We start from the raw sequence: 6290 nt of genomic DNA, 5'->3' as shown, positions 1-6290 counted from the left end.
ATCAAAACACACCCCCAGAATTTTCAAGTCGCCTGTTTTGACTGTTAAGTCCAATCCACTCAAGTCTTCATTCCCCCATGGTCCAAATAGTTTTGCCAATGATTTGGTCCTGTTCAATCTAGCTCCTGCTGCCTGCCCATAGCGTTCAGTTGCTCTGAAAGTTCTTTTCACAGATTCTATGTCTGTGCATAAAACATTAACGTAGTCCATGTAGAATACACATTTGACCTCCTGGCCCCCACTTCCTGGTATGGGGACCCCCTGTATTCCTGTGTCGTGTCTTAAAGCCTGTGCAAGTGCTTCCACCCCGACCACGTACAGGGAGGGGAGATAGCGGGCACCCCTGACGGACGCCCCGGCATACATTAATTGCCTTTGACTGATGCCCATTTACAATTACTTTGCTCGTGATATCCTTATAGAGCAAACCCACCCACGCTATAAACCTATCCGGAAAACCCATTTTTTGCAATACCTCAAAGAGGTATTGGTGCGAGATCCGATCGAACGCTTTCTCAAAGTCTAAGTTTAGGACTAGCAACCGAATGTTTCTGCTTCTCGCATAGCAGATGGTGTCTCTAATCAGTATAAGGCAGATCAGGTCATCGATCAGGTCAACGGTACTACACTTGATCTTAGCCAAAAGGCCGAGAAGCGATAACCTGAAATGGGCGCTGGCCTGGGCGCCGGCCTCGCCGGCACAGGCCTCCCCTCCGCGGAGACAGCGCCCTTCCTTCCTTCCGGCCGTACGTACGCACGCTCACCCTTCTTCCCTTCGTGCCACGCCCACCCCTACGTTTATACACATTCTCATTGTACAGATTGTTGCGGCCCTGCCCGGAGGCAGAGCGCTCCAAAAAATCAATTTGACTCTTTGACGTTCCCCTCCACGGAAATCTTTAGTAAAAGGCGAAAGATTTGTGCGTGAATGAAGAGAAACCCGAGCTATAGCCATGTAGGCTCAGGCGTCCCGCTACGCCAACCTAAAGCCTAGCTCGTTTGTTCGCGGTAACAAGGGAGGAGCCTGCGGGGCTGTGGCTTGCTGGCAACATCAGGCAGGCAGGCAGGCAGGCAGGCAGGCAGGGCTGGCAGGCTATAATGGAGAGAGAGAGAGAGAGAGAGAAGGGGAAAAAACAGTAACAATCGCCGAAAGGGGAGTGGCCTCCGCTCGCACTGCATTTGTGACCAGCTGACAAGGCAGTGAGAGAGACAGAGACCACTCACTCCCCTTCATTCTTACTTATTCTGTTTTTTTTAAGGAGTGAGCGCTTTTGGCTGCTGTTTTATTTATTCACACAGACAGACAGACAGACAGACAGACAGACAAATCAACCAACAAATGTAAAAATAAAGTTTTATAATATATATATATATATATATATATATATATATATATATATATATATATACACACATACACATATTTATATATTTACACACACACACACACACACACACATATTACAAATTCATTAAAATAAACAGGCTGATCATACCATACAACCAGCAACAAACTCTTTCTTTTCCACACGTTTAGGAAGGTGCACCGTTCCTGGAGGTACTGCAATACCAGGTCGATGCGTGGGGCGAACGGGGCAAGCCCCTGTTTCGCCTCCCTGTTCTAAAAATCCATTTAATATGAAGTCCTCATATAGAGGACGTATCAGATATTAAACTGATAAGAACAGATTTATTTTTTTTTCCTTTTTATTACGGCAACAATAATCATCATAACAATAAACAAACTATCACATAAAACACACAATAAGAATAAAAGTCCGTAATAATTGTCTCCCCTCTTAAAATCCATGAAAGTCCATTGAGGGGAGAATGAGACACATGGTCTCTAAAATGCTCAATACAGGTGTATAAAATGAACAATTCATTAAACCCTTTAAGAACATTTAAAACCATGTCATCTCATAAACCACCATCCACATCCACAATACTTCTCAATCATTAAATACAACCGTGGTGGTTAAAATCGCTTCTCATATACGGCCGTGCCTGGGCCCCAACCGAATAAACCAATAAAAGGGGCTAAAATCTCCTCCCTCATGCAGATAAATAAAAATACAAAAATGGTGGTCTTTTCAGACCACCAGGGGGGGCAGAGTCAACCCGTGGGCCTACAGCTCAAAGAGGCCCTTCCACCTCTCTTTCGCCGCGTGGTAGCCCCAACGGATGACATCATGCTCCCTCCTAAAACGCAAATCTCCACAAATCCATCTCCACAAACCCACAGGCCCCAAGTTTGTCCCCTTTTGGATGAGGGTGGTCCGAGCGTTCCAAAGTTCACGCTTCGCAATGCTGACCACCAACCACATCCGGGACAAGAAGGGCGTCCTGGACCCGTGGGACCATCCCCGCAAGACTTTATCTAAAGTCAGCACGAACTGCGGGTCCAGTGTGTTCAAAAGGCCGGCTACCCTCTTCCAGGTCGCCCGTGCATACCCGCACTCCCAAAAAATGTGCCGGAGGGTCTCGTCATCCGCACAGTCGGGGCGCGGGCAACGCGGGTGCCTAGTGAGCCCGTGCCTATACAACACGTCCCTGACTGGCAGTCTGCCGTGAACGCAGCGCCAGTTCAGATCCTGCAGCCGGTTATCCAAACCTTTTGGCTGTACCCTGGACCAAGTGTCCTCCTCCAGACCCACAACAGCGCGAGTTCCTCTCCCATCAAGCACGGCCTTATACAAAGCCCTATGCCTGGAGAAGTCCTCAGACCGCAGACCAGCCGGGAGCCTCTTGCTCCATCTAACAAGATGCTCATAATAATCCGGTCTGGTCTCGGCCTTGGGGCCGGCATTGGACCACGAATGAACCAAACGTCGCATTGGCCAGGACAACCATAACCGTACAAAGTGCTGGTGCGGGTGCTCTACGGGAGCAACCAGACGCGCACAGAGCTGTGCAAAGAACAGGCAATCAAGCTTGAGAAGGATGTCAGGCACATCCCGCCCTCCCTTATCCTTACCTAGGTACATAACTTCCCTCCTCACATACTCATACTTGCCCCCCCAGACGAGATTGAAAACGTCCTTTGTCAAGCTCCTCCTCATACGAGGAGGCATGGGGTACACATGAGCTAAGTAGAGTAGAGAGGGAAGGACATCCACTTTTAATGCCAACACCTTACCTAGGAAGGAAAGAGACCTGGCCTTCCACAGCCCCATCTTACGCCTGGCCAGGGCCAGTCTTTCTTCCCAGTTAACCCGGGCAGCCCCTTCAGACGTGAAGTGGACCCCCAATACCTTCAGGGGGCCATCACTGAGCGCAATACCGCCCACGACGTCCCTCCTGACACTCCAGCTGCCAAAGTACTTGACCACCGACTTGCCGAGGTTCAATGCCGCACCGGAAGCATTCCCGAACGCCTGTACCATGTCTAAGGCGTGCCTGAGCGACTGGTCCGAGCATACAAACAACGTTGTGTCATCTGCATACTGGGCCAGCTTAACTACCTCACCACTGCTCCCGGGGAGGGGGAGACCATCTATTCCCGGGTGGGCCCTGATGGCTGCCGCAAGTGGCTCTATATAGAGCGCGTAGAGTAGGGGCGAAAGAGGACACCCCTGCCTAACTCCACTCACCTGTGGAACCAAATCACTGAGGTGGCCATTGATGGACACCCGACTGCCCACCTCAGTGTACAACGTTTTAAACCATCTCAGAAAATTGGGCCCAAACCCTAGTTTCGTCAACACCCTCTCTAGGAAACAGTGGTCCACTCGGTCAAACGCCTTCTCTTGGTCTAAACTCACCAGTGCCAGGGGGATATTTCTATCCCCAACCCAGGAGACAGCGTCCCTGATTAGGTGAAGGTTCCAGGTTGCCGACCTCCCAGGTACCCCACAAGTCTGGTCACTGTGAACCAAGAGTGACATGGTCTTTTTCAGACGCTCTGTTAGGGCCTTGGCGAAGATTTTTAAATCAACGCACAACATGGTCAGGGGTCTCCAGTTGGCGAGATCCGTAGGATCGCCCTTCTTATACAATAATGACAGAGCCCCTTCCCGCATACTTTGAGGTAATAGGCCCTGCCGGTGCACTTCCTCGGCTACCTCCACCAGTTCCGGGCCTAGGACATCCCAAAAGGTGGAATAAAATTCCACCGGAAGTCCGTCCAGGCCCGGAACCTTACGCCGGTTAATCTTGCCAAGTACTTCGGTTAATTCAGCCAAGCTGAAGGGGGTCTCTAAGCTGTCCCGGGACGCGCTCGGAAGGCACACTTTCAAGTGGCCCAAGAACTGCTCCCCAACAACAGGATTCGTGTCGCGTTTACTAAACAACTTAAAATAAAATTCAAAAGCAACCCTAGTCATCCGGGCCGGGTCCGTGCAGGCTTGGCCTTCCGAGTCTTTGAGAGATGTAAAACATCTCTCTTCCCTGGCCTGCCGGACCCTTCTAAAAAAGGAGGCGGAGCACGTTTCGTTCTCCTCGTACCTTAACCTGGCATTAAAGAGAAGGGCTGCCGCTGACCGCTCGTGCAGGATCCTGAGCTCAGCTCCAAGGTCGCGCACCCTTGCGTGGTCAAGTCTTCCTCTGACATTAAAATTAGCGTGTTCCTTTGCAAGTTGCTTCTCCAAATCCAGAATGCGCTTACGCTTCGCAGCACTGCGCCTCCCGCAATAGTGGATTGCCAGAGCACGGGACAACTCTTTAATGTGCTCCCACCATGCGGCTGGAGAAGCGAAACCCCCCTTGCCACCTCGCCAGGCAGCAAAGTGGTCTCTAAAGAGAGTTTGAAACTCGCTCTCTTCTAATATTTCCACGTTCAGCTTCCAATATCCTCTACCCAAACGGGGAGCATCTATGGAAGCTGTGGCCTCTACCATCATGTGGTCAGAGTACCAACGTGGAGTAGGGGAAACTCCCTTGAATACAACAGAGGAAGACGCCAGAATATAATCCAGGCGGCTACATGCCCCCCTACTATTCCGCCAGGTGTAGCCCGGCATCCCAGGGTTGCACACCTTAAAACTGTCAGTAAGGCCAGAATCACCTATCAGCTTTTTAAAGTGCTTCAGGCTGGCGTCAACACACCCCTCCAAACTAATATTAAAATCACCTGCTATAAAGAGCAATCTATTTGTGATGCAAAATGGGACCAATTCCTCAATAAAAGGAATACGAGATGAGAGCTCCGCCGGAGCGTAGACGCACAGAATTCTTATGTCGCGTCCGCGCCAGGTGGCATCCACCCCCAAGGCCCTCCCCTGTACCACTGTAAAGGGCCTTACCTTATCGAAGGCGCGGTCTCCCAACAGGATCCCCACGCCCGTGGAGTGGACACCACCCACGCTCCAAAAGGCTTTACCTTTAAACCAACCATTAGAGAAAAGAGCCTCATCCCGCTGGTCCCGCAGGTGAACCTCCTGCAGGCAATAAACTGCCGAGGGTGTGGAGGCCAGATCCTGGAGCACAGCCGTCCGTTTCACCATGTTCTGGAGCCCTCTGACATTGATAGTTGAAATGGTAAAATCTGCCATGTTAAGAAGAGAGGATTAAAACCCAAATAAATACAATAACACCATAAAACAACCCTAACAACTTTCACCCCTCCCCAAATACACCACCCGATTGGGAGATTTCGGGATACCACCGTACTCCTGGTCTGGGGGAGGAGTCACCTCCTGGGCCCCCACCAGTACGCTCTGTTCCTCCAGTTTAGGCACCAATACCTCCCTGGCGGACAAGGGGAGGGGGGGGTCTTTCCTGGGCACCGCACAGGGGGAGCCCGCCTTTTTCTTCTCGGTTCCGGCTGGTCCTGGCTTCCTCTTCCGTTTGCCGGAACCTACAGCCTGGGAGGCCGGTCTCTCTCGCTGAGGAGCCGAGTTCAGCCCTGGGGACCCTGCTTCCATCATCGTTGAGCAGGCCCTCACCGTCAGTTGCTCCACCTCCAGGTCAGGGCCTAGATCGTCCCGCAGGGCCCCCACGTGCCCTTGCAAGGCCCCGCCGGTGCCCTGTTGTTCCTCCTGGGCCTGCTGGCCCCGCTCTACCCCCTCCTGGCTCTCAGCCGCTGCAACAGGTGTTGATGTCCTCTGGGGGCAAGAGCGGGCCACATGTCCTTCGCCCTTGCAGGACCGGCACCGGCGGGGGCCAGTGCAGTCCTTGGCCCAATGGCCAGTCCCCAAACAGTTCCTGCACCTTACGGACTCGCACTCCTCAGCCTTATGTCCATGTTGCCGGCACTCCCGGCAAAAGGTGGGCTGCCCCCTGTAAAATAAATAACCATTATTGTTATTTATGCTAAAATAGGCCGGGGGGTGCAACATATCCCCTGCCCC

The 6290-nt window shown here is 51.8% G+C and overlaps 1 non-coding gene and 2 pseudogenes across 1 annotated transcript; all 3 read right to left on the bottom strand.

The window, feature by feature from the left end:
• Positions 1 to 567: 567 nt before the first annotated feature.
• Positions 568 to 659, bottom strand: LOC143486629 (U2 spliceosomal RNA; annotated as a pseudogene).
• Positions 660 to 829: 170 nt separating this feature from the next.
• Positions 830 to 948, bottom strand: LOC143486174 (U5 spliceosomal RNA). The gene has a single exon (XR_013123171.1). It is a non-coding gene; the product is annotated as a U5 spliceosomal RNA (small nuclear RNA).
• A 588-nt stretch (positions 949 to 1536) lies between these two features.
• On the bottom strand, positions 1537 to 1749 carry LOC143486592 (U2 spliceosomal RNA; annotated as a pseudogene).
• Between the last annotated feature and the right edge of the window lie 4541 nt (positions 1750 to 6290).

Source organism: Brachyhypopomus gauderio, unplaced genomic scaffold, assembly GCF_052324685.1.
Source record: "Brachyhypopomus gauderio isolate BG-103 unplaced genomic scaffold, BGAUD_0.2 sc44, whole genome shotgun sequence".
NCBI classification, from domain to species: domain Eukaryota; kingdom Metazoa; phylum Chordata; class Actinopteri; order Gymnotiformes; family Hypopomidae; genus Brachyhypopomus; species Brachyhypopomus gauderio.
This window is presented reverse-complemented; position numbering and strand designations above follow the sequence as displayed.